The 19,129-nt window shown below is 35.4% G+C and overlaps 1 protein-coding gene and 1 long non-coding RNA gene across 5 annotated transcripts in view; both read right to left on the reverse strand.

The window, feature by feature from the left end:
- The window catches only part of ANKS1B (ankyrin repeat and sterile alpha motif domain containing 1B), a 420,494-nt gene that overhangs the window by 121,578 nt on the left and 279,787 nt on the right, over window positions 1-19,129 (reverse strand). The gene's annotated exons all lie outside the window — the stretch shown is intronic.
- LOC126644292 (uncharacterized) lies at window positions 1,275-18,392 on the reverse strand. Its single transcript, XR_007629907.1, has 3 exons — window positions 16,553-18,392; window positions 4,464-4,660; window positions 1,275-3,590 (listed from the first exon to the last, which is right to left on the reverse strand). It is a non-coding gene; the product is annotated as an uncharacterized LOC126644292 (long non-coding RNA).

Consider the following 19,129-nt stretch of genomic DNA (forward strand, 5'->3'; position numbering starts at 1 on the left):
AGATGGGACCCTAGTGACATCTTGGGTATGAGTCTATACTAATTCACACGCATGACTTTCCTTTCAAATTAAACTAACGACTACAAAACTGTGGAGTATGTAATCAATAGATTTTGGTTTTTCTATCTCTTGTACAAAATATTTGAGGTATAGAGCAGGTCAATCAAAATGTAACAAAGTATTTTATTCCATTATGGAGCATGTGATTCAGATGATCAGGCCAAAAGTGACCAGCTTAATTCAGCATGATATATCAGCAAAACAGAACAGCTGCCCTGGGGTATGAGTGGCTCAGAACTTTAATTTTTAATCACTACATATAAATAATCACATCAGAAATACACTTTTGATTTAGTTGTAGAACAGAGTAAGAGAAATATATATACCTCTTAACCTTGTCCTAGAATCAAGTATTAGTTTAAGGGCTAGTTCATTTAAGTGGCATCAGAGTAGGCAAACTGTGAATGCAAAATGAGTATATAATTGCATCCAGATATTTTTGGGCTAGTATTCAGTGTTGATTATATGAACTCAGACACTAAGGAATACTAAATGCCTTTCCTTAACCACAGCACAAAATATCTAAGATTTGCAAATGACCTTTTCTACCCTTCCTCCTCCTGCAGTTTGCAAGAACTAAATACTCCCATCACAAAGTCACTTCAACAAAGTATGTCAAAGCATATTTGAAATGGCCAGTTGGTGAGAGGTGTGTATCTACCTGAGTAGAATTTTCAGAAATATTTACTCAGAAAAATGTTGACCCTACTGTTGCTGTGTTTAGACTCATTTTGAGGCTAGTTTTGTGTGGCTATTCAGGCAAAGGAGTCAAATAACAGAACAGTTCAGACAAAAGAGAGTAAGAACACCGCAAATGTTGAACTTAGAAATGTGACTAGTCATAAGAAATTATAAGTTTCTTTTAACCAGTCCTGGAACACGAAAATACTGGATGACTCATACACCCTATCAAAGCTCTTTAGAACAGCTTAGATGTTGAATTTCAAATATTTGTGAACAATATATACTCTACAACTTACTCAGAGCAATAATCTCATGAATACATTTGAGAAAATTATAAGATGTTCATGACAAAATCACATGCAGAAACAGAGATAAAACTAATTAAATCAATTATTTGCCATGAATTATTTGAAACTTCTAGTCATCACCAATATCAGATACCAAGCTTGTGAAATAAAAGTATCATTCATAGTAGCCAACATTCACATTATTTACATAAGTTTTTAGCTACGACAAAATACAAGCAGTCATTTTTACATAGTTTACCATTTTTATTAAAATTGTTTTTGAAAGAGCTCAGCATCATTACAACTGCTGGAAGTATGCTAGATCACAGTGCAAATAGAAGAAAATTAACTTTATGACAATGAGTTTTATTGTAAGAATGTTTTTACTTAAGCTTTCTGGTAATTTCCTATAAAAAAACCCAAAGAGATTGGTTATTTGCAATAATCAATATGCACTATATATCTGGATAAACACAGGGTCACAGACTGCTATGCAAACAGATCATGAAGCAGCAAAAGAAAAACTTCATTTGTTGAATTTGATACTGTGTATAAAAAAATACCTGTAACCTTTAAAACTCTTAAAAGGCTTAAATCATAACACAAGCCCAAGTGGATATGCTCCATCAACCCAACAGTATGGCATTAGACTTGCAGTCAGTGAAGTGGTCTGTGCAGAGATTACTTTACCTTCACTGAAACCACTTCCTATTGCTCGGCAGTTGCTAGAAAAAGGAAGAAACCTGAGTGACAAAAGCAACCTTCAAAATTGGAGATGTGCAATATTTTCCTAATCAATAACAAATGAATAACATGATAGTGCTTTGAGAAGGAGCTGTGAATTCCCCCAAAAGAAATCTATTTAAGATGTGTTCCACAGGAAGGAGAAAAGTTGTTTGAAAAGCCAGGACCTCAGTTTGAACTTTGGGGATGATGGCCCACAGTAGAGCTTTCATGTGTTTTCTTTGTGAAACTGTGAGGAGACTGCTCTCCCTCAAATCTACAAAACACAAAGAGTTGCAAGGTGGAACAGATGGATTAGTAGTAGTTAAAACCAATCTGTATGAGTAATTTTTACTTCAGTGCTTGCAATTTTAAAATTCATATTTCAAGTGGATGACTCTGAGGATGGCCTGAGAGACACAGTAATGCAGGAAGAATAGGAGACATGGTATCAGGTACCTCATACAGGTGGAACCTTAAGATAAAGAGAGATAAGGTAAAGAGGGCAGAGCAATGCACTGCAAAGATACCATGTATTAGTGGAATAAATAATTAAAATTAACTGTTGTGAAATGTGAAAACCAATTATTTCTATAAATTCAGTGTTGTTCTCTAATTCATTCTCATGGTTCAGCAATGGGCATGAACAATAACATGAAAAGTTGGCAATAAGTTACTTCTCCTTATTCACCCTTGCTTCTCCAGGAGAAGACACAGAAAGATAATATGAAGGGCAACAAGTTGGTGGAAATAAAGAAATGGTTTCAGTGAGAAACCAGTCTTTGCTCACTAACAGCAAAACTGTGATTCCCTCTTGATGTTTTCTTACAGTCCTGACGTAACTCAGAGCAAAAAGAGTGAGCCTATGCTTACCTTTCCTATAGTCATAGGTGAATGAGGTTACCAAGAATTGAAGGTACAAGGTATCTTGAAAGAAATCTTACTTTTATTCCCTGAATAAAGTCCAGCCAGACTATGCTGGTGTATGGTAGGCAGGCATATGCCACTTCAGACTGGTATGCTGGTAGAAAAGCACAATCTGGTCACAAATCTGGGTATGATTCTCTAAGGAGCAAAAAGATAGGTATATATTAAATGTCTTAAAATACAGATATGTATCTCTGGCTGATGGCAGGAAGGAACAGAGTATTGTTGCTTGTATTTTTGTTTCTAATGAAAGAAGCCAATCAGGAGGTGTTTATAGGAGTTTGGAGGAATTTACCTTTTGGAGGGTACAGATTCCTCCAGAAGGTTCTCAGATACTCATGGAAATTCACATGTTGCAGAAGAAAGGACTGTTATTCATGTTTAAAGAAAATCCTTTTACACCATTGTTTTTCTCTTTTCTTACCACTTTTACAGGGGACAAAAGTGTTCTGCTTCTCTGCTAATTCAGATTTGATATACAATGCACTTAGCCAGGGACATTGACAACTTGGTTAAGTGTTTTGTTAACTGTCTTCATTCTTCAAAAAAAAAAAAAACACAATCCTAGGAGAGTATTTTCTCTTTCTATCTTGCTTCTGCAGTATTTGTTTTGGCTGTGATTGACCCCTTTTTTTTTCCCCACACTGTTTTGATACACTGAGCATGCAAACTCTACGGAAAGTCAAAAGTGTTCATATCCTATTTTTGCTTACTCTCTTCCCCTTTTTTATTCTCCTGGACTTTTGTAATTCAGGCCATCTTCATAATTCCTTGCATAAAAGGAGGAAGACATTGCCTCAGTCTTCTGTTCTTCCAAAAGTTCAGTTGCTATGCAGCTGACCTCTCTGCTGGCCTCTTTCTGTTGTTGTATGACCATATGCAATGTCTTCTCACTTTCAGCTTTAACATCTTGAAAAAAAAATGAAAGGTATGAGGAGGTTAGCAGTGATATTTTGTACTTCGTTTCTCATCAAGTTTTTAGATATGTAATGTAAAAGCTAAACTGTCAGTGAAGCAACACTAATTCAGATCCTCTGAGGACTTCAACATTAGTATTGATAAATCACCTCTACGGAAATGCTCCTACTTGGAGGACCAAATCAGAGTAAAGCCTTAGATAATGCAAACCTTCACACTCAGTCCTAATCCAAAAGGTCCTATTTGTACTGGCTACTATCAGTTACAGAAGATGTGGAAGACCTCTTGGCCTTGCAAGCTTTAGCTATCACTATTAATAAATTCAGCAGACAAAAGTCAAACTGGGTAAAGTTCGACTCTCCCAGCATAGGAGGAAAATCTTGATAATGTGAAGTGGCTACCTAAGTAATTACAAATTGTAAAACTAGATAGGCAGCTATTCCAGTGCTATGATCTAAACATGTTGATCAATTCATTAATAGTAGATAGGCTACAAATAAAGAATTTAGTTGCTTTCTAGTACATTGATTAAATGTTTTCTATTTCTTCTTTGTAATACATTCTGCAAGGCACTTATTTTTTACAGTAACAATGAGATTCCATTTTTACTCTGAGGGCTAGCATAATTCTTACACTAGAATTGAATATTAAAACCCAGCAGCTTCCTGAAGTGAAATGTAAAACTAAGAAATGGTCTATAAAGGATATCGTGATTGACTTATGCATGTGGTTGGTAAAGACATTAATGTAAAAATGCATCATGTCCTGGATGCTGTCTGCTAAAATTATAAAATATGGTATCTATTCCCACAAAAAATACAGACTCATAAAAGCTTTAAAAAGTACTATTAAAAAGCAAAATACCTTGTCTGTTGTCTTCATTTTTTTGATAGATCTCTGTTTCACTCATGGTAAGTTCTCCTGCAGGTCCAGAGAGGCGCTTTCCCTTTCAGGGGTGCTTTTTTCTCTTGATCACCATTTTGAATGCTTTCTGTAATACCTGCCCTCCCCTCATTATACAGGAGATTGTTCTTTGGTGCTGTTCAATAACATGGTAGGCTCTGCAAATGCAAAAAACTTCACAATCTATTCCAAATCATTTAGGAAGAAGCAGATGTATCACCCTACCACAAAGATTCATTTGTTTTCCAGTCTCAGGAAGATAGGGTTTAGTATTCGGTCCCATCACTCCTTGTTGCTGTGACCAACTTCTGAATGATATCTGGAATGCTTGGAGTAATCAAAACAAGAAGTTGCAAGTGTTCCTTAATGTTCCTCCAAGATGTAAGAGCAAGAGCATCTTCTGGATGCTTGTGGATTTTATCAAAATCAATTTATGCAGTAATTACTGACATGTAAATAGGTCTCTTGGTCAAAAGGAACTAACCTCACTTAGAAATACTTATAATACAGGTTGCAGAACCCAGTAAGTAATTAGAATAAATTCATTAAGCCTCAAGAGGTAAGCATTTACCTCCTCTTGGCTCAGGAAGGACATGTTGCTGTAAAGCATCCAGATGCATGTCAGCCTGGAACTACTACTATGACAAAGGACAGTGAACCGGGACAGATATGAACAAAAGCTCAAGTCTAGAACTACAGCTTCATATTTTCCTTGTATTTTTCTCCAAGCTCTTCTGGGAAAATAGTCCTTTTTGTGCAGTAGGAAAAGAAAGAATTATAGTTCTCATAAAAACAAATACAGACTGCTGCAAATCTAATTTGCCCATTGCACCCAAGAGTAAAAGATCAGTGATCTGGATTTGATTAGCTGCTGTATATATATTCAGAATTCTTTTTTAATTCCTGTAGAATGGGACTTGTGACTGTGTTCCAGGGCATTTTTTATGATACACACAGATTACTTGGCTAGGTTGCTCAAAAGTTGCCTTTATCTCACTAAAAATGCAGTAAGGCTGAGTGAAAGAGAATGAGATATAAGCTGGTCTTTTACCTGCCATCTCAGTCACCAAGTTCTGTCAGTGCTCCAATAGAAGGGCTTGCATCAATTTATAAAGCAAGGCAAGAGAAGTAAATGAGTAACCCACTGAACAAGACTAAATCACAACTTGCCCTTAAATCAATAAGCAATGCCCATTAGCGAGCCTGAAGCCTGCAGAGAAGAGCTGCTCACTCCAGCAAGGACAGCTCTGTTTATGGCTAAACCGCTCAGTGGAGCTTAGGGACTGAGCCCAGGCACCATACTGTTGATCATACATGTTAATTAACTGAAAGCCTTCACCCTGGGATGGCCAATTAGCACTCTCTGTGGCATAGTTCACATGACAGCCTGCTCAAGGGACCATTCTGAGTAGTTAGTTCAAACATGTTCACGGATTCTTTTGGAAGTAACAAGGAGATTTGCGCTGAACAGATATAAGTCAGGTCATGCCACTTAATTTCAGAGCCCACAAACAGTCCCTAACCATGTTCAATTAGCAATCTAACTCAGCCTCTTTACCACTAGTTCTCTCAAAAAATCTTTCTTTAAATAATCTCTATCAGTACCTACCTTATCCTATCTACGTCCATCAGCCAAGAATGGCCTTGATGGCTTTCTAAAACCTATACGTTGTTTCATCATACACAGGACTTAGGCGTTTTTCCTAAATACTTAAAAAGCTCATATGCTCTGCTAGTTTGTCAGTGTTTGTCAAAAACCATACAGATTCTGACTCCTCTGGCTGTTGCTTGCTTCTGTTAGTGGGTAAGAAAATTTCTTTGCTCAGTATAAATGATGTGTTTGATATAGTAGAAACCGGACTACAAAAAGCTCCTGGATCACTTCAAGATGGTTATAAGAACAATCAGAACCATTCTGAAATGCTTGCTGCCCTGGTCTCCAAATGAGCCCAGAGAATTGTCACACCACTGAGACTTGGTGATTCATGAAGCTCAGAAGTTTTCTGGCATATTACTCAACACTCAGTCACTGCTATGATGCAAACATTGCTCTCATCCCCAACCACTGCAGAAGAGATCACTATCCAGAGGTGAAGAGGAAATTTTTCAACAGTAAAGATCTCAGAAACATGGAACTTGCGTATTAGCATGAATTTATTCCTCATCATACAGTTACCTTTGAACAGGAGAGGTGAAAAGTACCATCTCATAGTAAACCAACAGATTAGCACATGATGATTAGTCACGGAAGGTACCTATTTCCTTCCACTGACCTTGGAGAATGCCTAAAAAATAGCAAGGATGATTAACTAATATGCTTCTATCAAAGAGTAAAATTACCAAAAAATCTATCTACACTTCCACGAACTTAAATATTACAATAACTAAAAAATATATTTCTTTGTTAATAATAAACTCATTTCATCCAACATAGCTTAATTTCTCCTATTTGCAACTGAAAAAGAACTGAATGGCAAGAATGTGTATTTTGTGTGAAGCGTCAGCTTTCTATCATCAAGCACAGCCTGATTAACTCAACGTGCAGAAACCTATAAAAGTTTGAAATTAATTTACAGAAATGTAGACAAGTCAAACCAAACAACAACAAAATCCCCAGACTTCATACTCAACTTAATTAAAAGAGCTAGACTGTCACACAGAAAGGAAAGACAAGTTAAAGTCAGACGTCTTAGAAATGATCTTTAGTAGAAAAATGTTCCTGTATCATTACCTATATCCTAAAGAGGTAACCTGCTACATCTATGCATCAGTGCTCTTCAGTAAAGGGATCTCTGTTATAGCCATATTTTGACATAAAGGATAAAGGAGAACAGAAGCTTGTGTGGAGACCTCAGAGAAAACTTCCAGTATCTGAAGGAGGCCTACATTGTTTTAAATGTTCTGCAAAGTGACTCCATAAAACAGAGGATGGAGCTCTGTGGCATGCATTACACGTCAGCTTAGTTCAGTTTTGAAATACTACAGTTTTAAATAACAGTGCTCGAGACTTCCGTCGGTATCTTAACAGGGAAGTTGAGTCATTTCTGGCTCAGGCACTGCCAGTCATAGGAGAAGAGGCTGTAGCTGCAACAGAGGGTGCTGCCTGCACCCACACCATCCCACCTGCCAGGCACATCTGACTGCTGAAGTGTTGCAGCGCAGTCAGCATGGTATCAGGTTCCCCCTGTGTATCCCTGCCCTACCATGAGACAGGCAACAATCCCCAATGCAAGCAAGTCACAGTCTGATGTGTAGTTAAGCACCAACTGAACAGCTGCCCAGATGTGTGACCTCAGTCTGTGCTGATGTAACCAGGTGACACAGCTACTGCACCACAGCTTTAGCACTACAGCTGTGGTACCAGGAGTTTGGGAGGGAAAAGAGAACATGTAAAGGATAAACCAGCTTCCATGGGGTAAGCCAGGATATATGAGATCTCTGAAGTTACACCTTTGCACTGCAGTGTAGGCAAACAGGGCCACCCTATTGGTGCAGGATAGCAGGAAGAGTCTGTTTTGCTTGCTTTTTACCTGATCAAATGGAAATAAAATTAAAATCCCTCATAAAAAATATGGATATAGATAATTTTTCTTCTAGAAACACTGATAGAAACACTGATTATGAGTCAGAAAGTCATTGTGACAAGCACTGTGCAGACAACAGTGATCCCTGCTCTGAGGAGTTTACAGTGTTAATGTACTAATGTCTGCAGAGTAAGCAATGGAAGAAGCAGCAGACTTTAATTTACAGTTGATGTCAAAATTATAAAGCAATTCAAAAACCTGGATATTATAGAATGTGAGATCACTGAAAAGTAGAGCTAAATTGTTGGAAACAAGGTAATAATGGAAGATATATAACAGCAAATACCTAAATTATTCTCACCCCTACTTTTTATCAACTCTTAAAGTAATTTTTCAAAATTATGTATAGTAATAATGTAAAACACAGTAATAAGGGCAGACTGCCAAACAGTATTTACAACACAAATCAAAGGGGTATGCTGCAGTATACATTAAAATTTAAACCTTTCATCTGCTGCTTGTATGACAGTATTGTGAGAAAGACAGAAATGGAAAACTTTTGTCTCTAATTAAAACTCCTCATAGAGATCCAAGTCCTTAGAATTTCATATAAGTGTTGTTATAGCAAGACAGTAATCAAGATGAGTTTTGGTATTTTTTGAGACAAAAAGAACTGGGAGTTAAATATACACATTTGTCATTGCAGATAGCACAGGAGATTTTTAAGGTGGTCTAATGCATGTATATATCTTCTGATACCAGGGAAAAAATCATGCTGATGATTTTCCAGAAAGGCTACCACCTTTTCTGGAATACTAGGATACAATGCAATGAGCAGAAAAATAGAGGAAGAAGTAAAAAAGAATCTTCGTTTTTTCAAGCAGCTCTTCAATGCTAGTAGGTATATGCCAAATGGGTACCTGGAAACTTCTGTGTGCTCTAGTGCCTAGAGACACCTTCTGAACACTGTTTAATTTATTAGATACACATAGCTATGGAATTCATTGTTCTAAGGTCACAACTAATTTGGTAAGGTACCATAAGCCAGAGAGGTTATGTCTGTTGCTTGCTTGTTACTGCAGCTAGTACAAATCCACAAGGAATAACAGACACTTACATGGAATTTAAGAAGTACTATCCTGGACAGTCCTGATGGAAATGCATGTAATAACAGTTTTTCAAACTATGTGTGAAATCAGAATTCTAATCAAAACCAATCTTCAAAGTTTTCTGTCTCTTTCTGTCCTAAACTTTCTTTGTATTAAGAACCACCAAGACAATTTAAAATCTGCCAAGCTGATCTGTGACATTATATATGTTCTCCTAAGAAACAACATACCATAAGAGGTTACTCTTGAAATAAAGTTCTAAAATTCTGGCAATACCAATTATGAACCCTATGAAAAGTTTTTCATTCCAGAATGACTGATCTCTGTGTTCTTTATCTTGAGGAGTAAGACAAGCTTGAAATGTCTAAATGTTGGCAGAAGATTATTTTGTTTTCAAATAAAACATAAATTTTGTAGATCTTGAATAATGGCATTCTCTAAGTATGTACTCTTCCCTTGTTTAAGGTAGGGCTTGTAGTCAGAACTGAACCTCAGTAGTCTTAGAGTAGTGCTAGTAATGTTGCCATCGTACTGCTTAGAAAAGACAAAAAATTAATGCTCCTTGCTAGATCTTCACACCCACATTGCCTTAGTATTTGTTACAATGATTTCCTGGTTATTTCAGGCAACATTAGTAAAAATAATTGAAAAGCAAGCTTCCATTGTTTGTTAACTCATCAGTTTCTGGGTTTTAATCACAAAGACTGAGTAGTATTTCAAAGACATATCTGCTCCAACTTCACTCTGGTAAAAATAAATACTGCAAATCCCCACATTTCTGTACTGGCTATTGGGTGCTTAATTACATTTGAGTACAAAGAGAATTGATTTCTCTCCATAGATACATTTCTATCTATGTGTTCATAATACAGCACTATATGCTGTATTATTATATCTTGTTCTAGTTGGTCTTTTGTCTTTCTAGAATGAGAGAGAGATCATAAGAGTATTTCAACACATGAATCACAATCCATTGCACATTTGATCTTCTATTTACCTGGCATTTTAGGCAAGCTTTCTAGAGCTTACAAAGTATTTACATCATACCTCTACAATACTCCTGATATGGAGGATTGGTTGCAGCAAGATAAAGGAATGAGTATGAGCTTTACAAAAAGTGTACCAGAAAAAGATGGAACTTTCTATGTCTGAAAGCCAAATCAGTGTTTTTTAAAACATGATATAACCCTTTTCATACTGGTTTACTCTGTGTACAAGGTGATACCTCTACTTCTAGGTTTTATCAATGACTGAAGTAGATCTCCATTCTACACATACCATGAAAAGAAGTAAGAACATTATTCTGGTAAAGTGGGGCACCAATCCAGTTAAAATTCCCTGCACAGGTTGTGTGGCATAGCATTAGATGAAAATAGATGATAAGTAGATGTTCTGCACCTTTATACTTAATAACAAATGCATGACCTGATTTTACAAGCTTTCTTAACAGTGGGTTAAAAAAATCCCCCATCATCTGCAGAAAGTATCCACAATTTCTGCAGATGATGATCACATTAACTGTGGGAGTGCTGTTAAACCCTAGATACAAACCAACATAAACATAAGCTCAGAAAAGTGTGTCCAAGCTCACAGTAGCAGTGATTATGTTATACACAGTTTCTGTAAAATGGACAATCTCATCCAAGACATAGATTTCTAAGAACTTGAAAGAGCAGAAGAAATAGAAGAATGTATGAAATGTCCTTACTTTTTGCTTCCTACTTTTTGTGACATTCGATCCAGGGGTTTTTTGAAAGATTGATTTGTGACTACCCAATATTTAAACTGGAAAACTAATGTCAGATGAATTGTAATTGTCACTAGTACATGATACGAGCTCTCATTTCAGGCCTGATGGCAGTCTGTACTACGTTGTGGGTCTCACAATAATTTGTAATGTCTCAGTAGAGCTATTGTCAATAGGCTTATATTTGCTGCATATGAGCCTACATGTCCACCTGAAATAAATACAAGACCACATATACTGAATTAGCTTAAAAAACATTAATTACCAGAACTGGTTTTCTGGTGTGCAGACTGGGAATTCATCATATCTGTTCTGTTGTATTTTCTATATTATTCTCCATAATATTCTGAAATTCATTCACTAGCATATTAGGAAAATGCAAATACAGCTGAAACAAACTAAGTTCTGTAGTCTGTTTATGGAAATATTTGGAGTAGTTACCTAGCATTAATTACATGTACCATGTTAGCAATAATCAACTGTGTAACACTAGAAATGTGAAAAAAAAAAAAGACAGAAAAACTTTTCAGACTCTTTTTTTCCCCCTTAATATAGAAAATCCTACACCTTTTTTTCCTTAATATAGAAAATCATACACCAAACCATTCTAAAACTACTCAAGAGGCCAGGACTTGTAGTAATGAGTAACGTTTTTTACTAGACCAGATTGACACATCTGGGCGATACCGGTGTTGGGGCAACAGCTGAGAATATGCAAGCTGCATTTCTCAAGTTGTATATCTCAGGCCATCTGAGAAAAAAAGTAGTTGGTATTTGTGAAATAGAGGAATTGCAAAGGGAAAAGGTGATAACTCTAAGCAGATTTTAATAAAAATATGAATGGCTGAACTGGGCCATAGCAGAGCTCTAGAGAAGTTTTTTTAAATAAATATCCCACTTAAGCAATGGCCCATACAAAAAGAAAATTCCCCTGGTTGCATAGTTGCTCATGTTCTATTGTCACATTCCACCTTAGATGGGAAAATGTTTTAAATGGAATAAATGTTCTCAATTAAAATTCTACTTAGATTGATGATACCTCATAAAAAATGCAATTAAAAGTCCACTTTGATTACAGTACAAGATTACAAGTTCATGAAGGCAATTTTGAGGGCTTAAGTAAAACACAGTTCTAGCAGTTTAGATAAATACTAGCAGTTAGATAAATATTAATTACTTACCAATAGAATTTCACATTATTTCTCGGTCTTCTTTAACCAAGGCTATTTTATCCTTAATCAAGAAATATGGTATTAATGCTACTATACAAAATATAACTAAATGTTTGGATTGTGACGTACTCAGAATAGTTAGGAAAACAAAAAACAATACAGAGAAAAAAAAAAAAAAAAGAGCATAGAATTGCCGTGCACTAACATTGTGGGTCCCTGTTAGAAGAGCACCAGACCCACCTAGTGGAATTTTCCTTTATTACAATGACTCTAAAATGCCATCTTGTAAGCAGTATCACTATATATGCTGCTTGGTGGGAAAGTTAATATGTATTATTGTCACTGAATCACACAAGTCAGGGCTGGGGAGATTCCGATTAGGTTTCTGCCCTGTACTCCTGTTACGCAGGGCTGTTATTTTATTGTACGCTGGTTTTCATCTTCTTTAAATGTATCAAAGGATGACGTTTACACCGCTCATTTAAAGACACCTTTTCTTCTAACCTTTCATATGTCGTGAATATTTTTCCTGTAATCAATTTAAATGTGTCTTTTTAATGTAATCTTACTTTTTAAGAAACTGAATACACTACTCTGACAGCTTTCTAGTTTTAAACTTCAAACCTATAAAGTTCTGTCACATGCCTTCTGTAGCTGATAGTGGTATTGGCAACATTATTAAATTCTTTTACTGATATCTTTTAATTGGACTTCGTCAACTAACTGGTGAACATTTTCTTTCTTCTCTCAATTTGCTGAAGCACATACTAGTATCTTTCTGATGATATGTGCAAAAATGCACTAAAATGATGCACAGAAATATCAAGGGCACTCTAAAATACGTTTTCATAACATGCCTTTTTAAAACTGTAAGAACCTATTCAAACTAATTTGTATTTTAAACTAATCTCAGGAATACAGGCAGGAGTTGGTGATTCTGTGAGTATGGCTCCTCAGTTTTCAGCACATAGGAAAGCATAATCAAATGGGGTTTGTGCTATTTGAATGGGATTTATCTTTCCTGAATAAGAAACATAGGTCCCAGATAGAACATTTTTTAGAATTTAAAAAGGGAATAGGAAAATCTGAGCTTATTCTAGACTTTTTCAGGAAAATGGCATGTCAGAAAAATGAGGTTATTTGCAAGAGTGTGGATTTAAAAAGACATGGTAGAAGTTGTTCTCTTTTGTAACACAAATGACATAGAAGTAATGATACATGATGTTCCTAAGGAGTAGGCAGCATTTAGCAGTCTGGTACATCCAGTGGCTGTTAATGATAAAATGTGTTGATATACAATGGTGTGCTACAATAACTTTCTCAGAAAACACCAAGACTTTCCAGCATGTTCCTACAACTGAGAACAGGTTTCTAGGGGGAAACAGGTTTCATCTCAGAACTTTTGATACTGGGACTATTATTAATTATTCTTTTTACTAGACAACACATTTTTAAGTCAATAATTTCTATTGCATTTTCTCACATACAAAGCCATGTACAGATTTAGAGTGATATTTATCTTACAGCATATAAGATGTCCACAACAGAGACCTCAGTACTCACGTAAAGGTTCCTTTAATGAACAGAGAAAAATAGGCACCTTTAAGGTATGACTCATTTGATGTAATTGAAGCATTTGCTTTAGGACGAGATGAGTCATATCAGAGAAATGACTGCATATCTCCAATGATTATAGCAAGAAACTTGACATGTATCTCCTATGACTGAGTTGTAAATATGAATTTCACTGATACAGCCAGTGATTGAAATTTTATCCTTCATAGACCTCTCTTTTGCTAAAGTAGAATATAACATGTTCATTACAGGTCAAAGAAAGCACTAATGATTTCTTTCCAGTTGTCTGCAATTTCAAGTGATCATCTAGATAAGTAAAATAATCTTTCAAGATTTTCAAAATTTCAAACTTTTCTTTTCAGAACTGTGACACTGTTATGAAAAACAGTGTCTCTTTCTTGAGCCAACTCATTTTAGCAGAAATAAAAAAATCTGGAAAGTTTCCAGTATATCCATGATTGCATACTGTAGGACCAATTGTTGCAAAGAACTTAAAAATTAACACATGCATATGAAAAGCATAAGCTTTTCCAACAATGCAATGTCTTGCTCCCTTCCACCCACTTCATTAGTAGAATATATAAAATGACTAATTAATATAATGCACAGATGAAAGATACAGTTACAAATTTTGCCCACTGTTGTCCTTTATTTGGCAAAATTTTGTAAAGAAATGCTTTAAACTCTTTTCAGAAACTTGAAGCATTTCGAAATAGCTGATTAGATGATGCATGCTAAAATACCGACAGTGTGACTGAGGTTCCTTCTGTTTAGCCATGAGGAGAGAAACTGGTCGAGTTAAAGCTCTGTGAGAATACAAGTCTTGCTTATGCTGTAATACCATATGAAGACTGGCAAAAGAAAAGTCTTAAAAAATAAAAGCCAGGGGAGGGAGGACATAAGCAAATTAAACATAACACAAGCAGCAGATCAGGATACAGGATAAGTACATACTAAATTACATCATCGTATATTGCTTTGTATACAGCTTCACCTATCAGCTGAACACCTCAAAGTACTCTACTGCTACAGTCACTTGAGTACATGCATTTAAAACATTCTCAAAAGCCTCGTGGCAAGTAATGCACTGAACAAGCATGCTGGGTTACTTAAGTATCAGTAAGTTTTATGAGGAGATATAGAAAAACTCCAAAACTTTACAGACACACTGACACACACACACACTATGACACAGGTACCACCAAGCCAAGTTTTCAGGTGCTGGCAAGACAGCTTTGGTGAAAGTACTGAGGGTATAAGACCTCCACATGCATCCCAGAATGTACGTTGCACTGATCAGTGTTTATTCTTTATGTACGATGACAACTTACTCTCAGTACGACAACTAAACAGGTTAGGAACTCAGGTGGGAAACTCACATGAGAGTAAACAAAGCTCCAAAATGTTTTAATGGAAACTGCCCTTGTGATAAAAAGGATAAAGCAGAAAACAAAATGGAAGAGGAAAATAATTGATTTAACACAGTATTTTTTAAAGCCAAATGTCATCTAGCTTCTGAAATAAAGTATACTACTACTTCTTATTATTTTACAAGTTGCATGTAAAAACTCACTGTAGGTATTATCAGTAAAACTCACCCCTCTTACAATTCAATAAAATGATTTTGGCAGATACTTGGAAAGGTTTTTGTTCTGTTGTTTTTTGTTTTTACTTTCAAGACATCAGGAGGACATGACAAAGATTGAATCCGAGTACAAGATTTCAGATATTCAGAATTATGTTGGCTGTGATTCTGATGACAGATTTCAGTAAACACATTTCTGACTCTCTTATTCATTTCAATTTACCTTGACATTTTCATATATATTTCAGACCTTCTGAGTATAGTTAGTGTCTTTATAACTGCTACATGCAGAATCAAACAAAATAAGTGAGTTTTCAGGACCAAATAAAATTCTTCATTGTCCTGTTAAGGGGTCTGTGTTTAATTATGAGCATTATCTTCCCTGATTTCTTGTAGAAAACATCCAGTATCTCATTCCATACTTACACAGAAAAAAAGAATTAGGATAACACAAACAAATGGGAAGCTAAAATGCTGTTGCTTATGGAAATAGAACAAATTTTCAGCAATAAACACAAAAGCTCAATCATTTTGCTTAACAGCACATCCTGCAAAACACTGAGAGGGTTTTATCGTGGACACATTGGAATAATCTGTGTTAAATCCCTGGGGAAATGCAGAGGAGATAGCAGCCAGATTGCTTATCTTCTTTATCTGAATTCCAGTGACCATTAGAAATCTTGTGGTAAAAAGCTGAAGTACATTATATCAAAATCCACAGGAAAATATTTTGCCAAGAACCTCAGCTTAAATGAAATATCTAAAAAGAATCTTCTTTAGACTCATAAACTCTTTCTCCAAAGAATCTAAGCTCTTAAGCTCTCTCACATGAAGGTATTCTTGACACAAATCTTTCTTACTTGAAACAACTATACAATGTTTTATTTCTTCTATAATACATGACATGTATTGTCTTTCCTATTTTCTGTAAATAATCATTTTGATATCCATAATATTATATTGTTTATTAATAACACCATAAAATACTGAGAGAAACTATATTTTTTGATCATATACTCACTATCAAACTTTGAGGATGATTCTCTGATGCAAAGGCTCAGCAAGCTGATTTGACTAAAGGAAAACAGAAAAAACCTAATTTTGAAAATAATTTTAAATATTTGAAACTCTCTATGTATCTGTGTAGTCATTTGCTTTCACTTTAGATAGACATAAAATAAGGAATTTAATATTTTTTCTCTTTTATATGATACTTAGACACTCTGTGTTTGTTTCTTCTAGTTGTTCTTGCTAAGCCCATTGGCATCTAGTGGCACTTATTTCCCACTCTTGACATCTCATCCTTGCATAAAACTCCCTCATTTACTACAAACTCACCTCAGTTCTCAGTTTCCTCTTTCTCATGCTTCAGTTCTAGCAAATTTCCAAAGCCAACCACTCCATATGCTTAGAGGCATATTAAACTTCTGTAATTTATTTTTTTTTCCTGTCACGTTGTCACATCTTATGCTTCTGATTCCCAGGGAGCCAGAAATTAAGAAAAAAAAAAGATCACAGATCACTTCAGATAACCCAAGATAATTAACTTTTTTTTGGTGGATGTCAGGTACTATTGCTCCTGTATACTTTGCTATTAAAAACAGGTAAGAAGAATTATTTCTCCTTGTAAATTGTTGCTCAGCTTCAACCAAAGAAGCAGTGAAGATCTATCACTTCTCTTTAATAATGTAAATTTATGAACTAGCCTGGTGTTTTGCCATCCATTCTCCTTGGCTATGGCTTTGATACTTATCTATTGCTTATATAAATCTTACATAAATTTAACTCAGAAGACAGGATGCACAATCTACCCTGCAGTTGGTTATGCTCACTGAAAACACAGTAGAACCATATTGCGTGTGGGAACACAAATGTTTTAAATACTTAGCTCTGCATAATTCTTCCTCTTGTGCTTTATGTGTGCATGTGACTGCATATGCATTTCTTTGTGCTTTACTGAAGGGGAACGTATTTTAAAGAAAGGCAATACGACTTTTCAAGTAGATCACGCATGTGAAGAGGTGATGAAAAAATCCTTTTCATGATAGAGACTGAAAGACACCCTTTAGCAGCTCATCTGCAACTTCCCAAGAGGGTTAGTATTGAAATTATTGCTTTAAATGGTAGCATGAAGTCCAGACCCTGAGAAAATCACGATGGCCAGGTGCTTGGGCTGATGCCTCCAGAGTGATAAAAAATGATATCTGGAAAACTGATATATGTCCTTTACTGATCAGTGTGTTCATATAATCTGACTCTGGCTTAGATAGGTTCTGATCCAGCTTTCAACACACAAACAAAAGATTAACTAAGGTTTTTTCCAGTAGCTTCTGCCACTAGTGCATTTGAATCAGGTGCTTAGTTCATCAAAGAAAAAATCCACAGATAAAACATTTTAATAGATTTTGAAACTAACTTTCTGTTTTGAACCCCGTAAAATTAGAAAGAGCTCTCATTTTCTATTAACAGACTAAGACATTTGCAACAGTTACGCTGTAATTCATTATCTAACAACGTTTTGAATATCACTGCACAAAGAAATAAGTTTAACCGCATTTTCTCAACTTCTTTTTCAAATTATAGTAGTGAATTCAAATCTGTACACATACTAGTTTTGCATGAATACTGCATTCTTTAAAATAAGCAATGAATAAGAAAGTACAAACTCAGGTAGGAATATAAATCAGGAGTTAAATGTACCTAACCTTGCAATGTCTTGGTCATTATGAAAGGGATCACAAATACCTGCCAATAAGTAGGATGTAAACATTGGGGCTGCCATTATAACTGTAGATAATGGTATGTAATTTTAAAATAATACAGAATGAATATGACAGGTTTCTTAACACCATCAGCTACTAGAATTTTGCATTGTCTTTTATGAAAAGTGACCAAAATCTTAATCCTTTGAAAGTTAAAAACAGTGGACAAAAATCCTTGAAGATGACTCTTGGCTTTAGGCCTCAATAGAACCTTTTATAGTTAAGTAAATACTTCTCTTCCCCTCATTTTCATTGTGTTGAAAAATGTTGACCATACTTCTAGTAATAATCTTGGTGTAATACTTTTAAGTCTTTTTTTAAATCCAGGACCATATCTGTATGATACAAAGGCAGTGGACTGTAGAGATATCCAAGCTAGCTCTGAACAATGTGAGATGGGAGAATCAAGGAAAAGACCCAGGACAATGTTGCTGTCCTATTTCTGGCACATCAATCACACTGACAGGTCTATATGGCACAGCATTGCATTAGCTCTTACACCTGAGAATGTTAATAAAATCTGCTGTACAGGGAAAATATTTCTAAAATGTTTTTGATCTTCAGTATCTTTATAGCTAAAAGGAATGCCATTCAGTTCCCTTTACCTCTTACTATTAAAATCAGTTGTGCACAGAAGACAAATCATGCTAGCCAAGATCTGAAACACTCTTGGAAATTTTAATTGGAAATATCAACTCCTCATGATATCCTATAGAGCAATGTAGAAGTAGAAAAAAAAAGATTTTAAAACATTTAAAAGAAGAATGATTTCTCCTTTGCACACTGCTGAACAGGAGAGTTACTTGAAAAACACAGTGTTCTTTTAAAAGCATTAAATAATACTGCAGTCCTTGAAAACATTATGTAATAAATTCTGCAGCATTATTTCTTTACAAAAAGGGGATTTTTTTATGATTTTATATCACTTCAAATTTCTTTAAAGACAGAGGTATTGCTTTACAATGTTAACACAATTATGTTCTTGTTTGCTTTTATCTATCCTCAACTTGAATTGTTTTATATTGACCTTCAATCAACATAATCTGCATTTAAATGCCATATGCTAAAACTATGAGAGGTAGGTTTTGTAGGCAAAAAATGCAAACATTTGAAACAAGCAATTTATTCCAGCACAAGTATCACAAATATTGCC

Source organism: Myiozetetes cayanensis, unplaced genomic scaffold, assembly GCF_022539395.1.
Source record: "Myiozetetes cayanensis isolate MyiCay16 unplaced genomic scaffold, myiCay2020 scf3, whole genome shotgun sequence".
In the NCBI taxonomy this organism is placed as follows: Eukaryota; Metazoa; Chordata; class Aves; order Passeriformes; family Tyrannidae; genus Myiozetetes; species Myiozetetes cayanensis.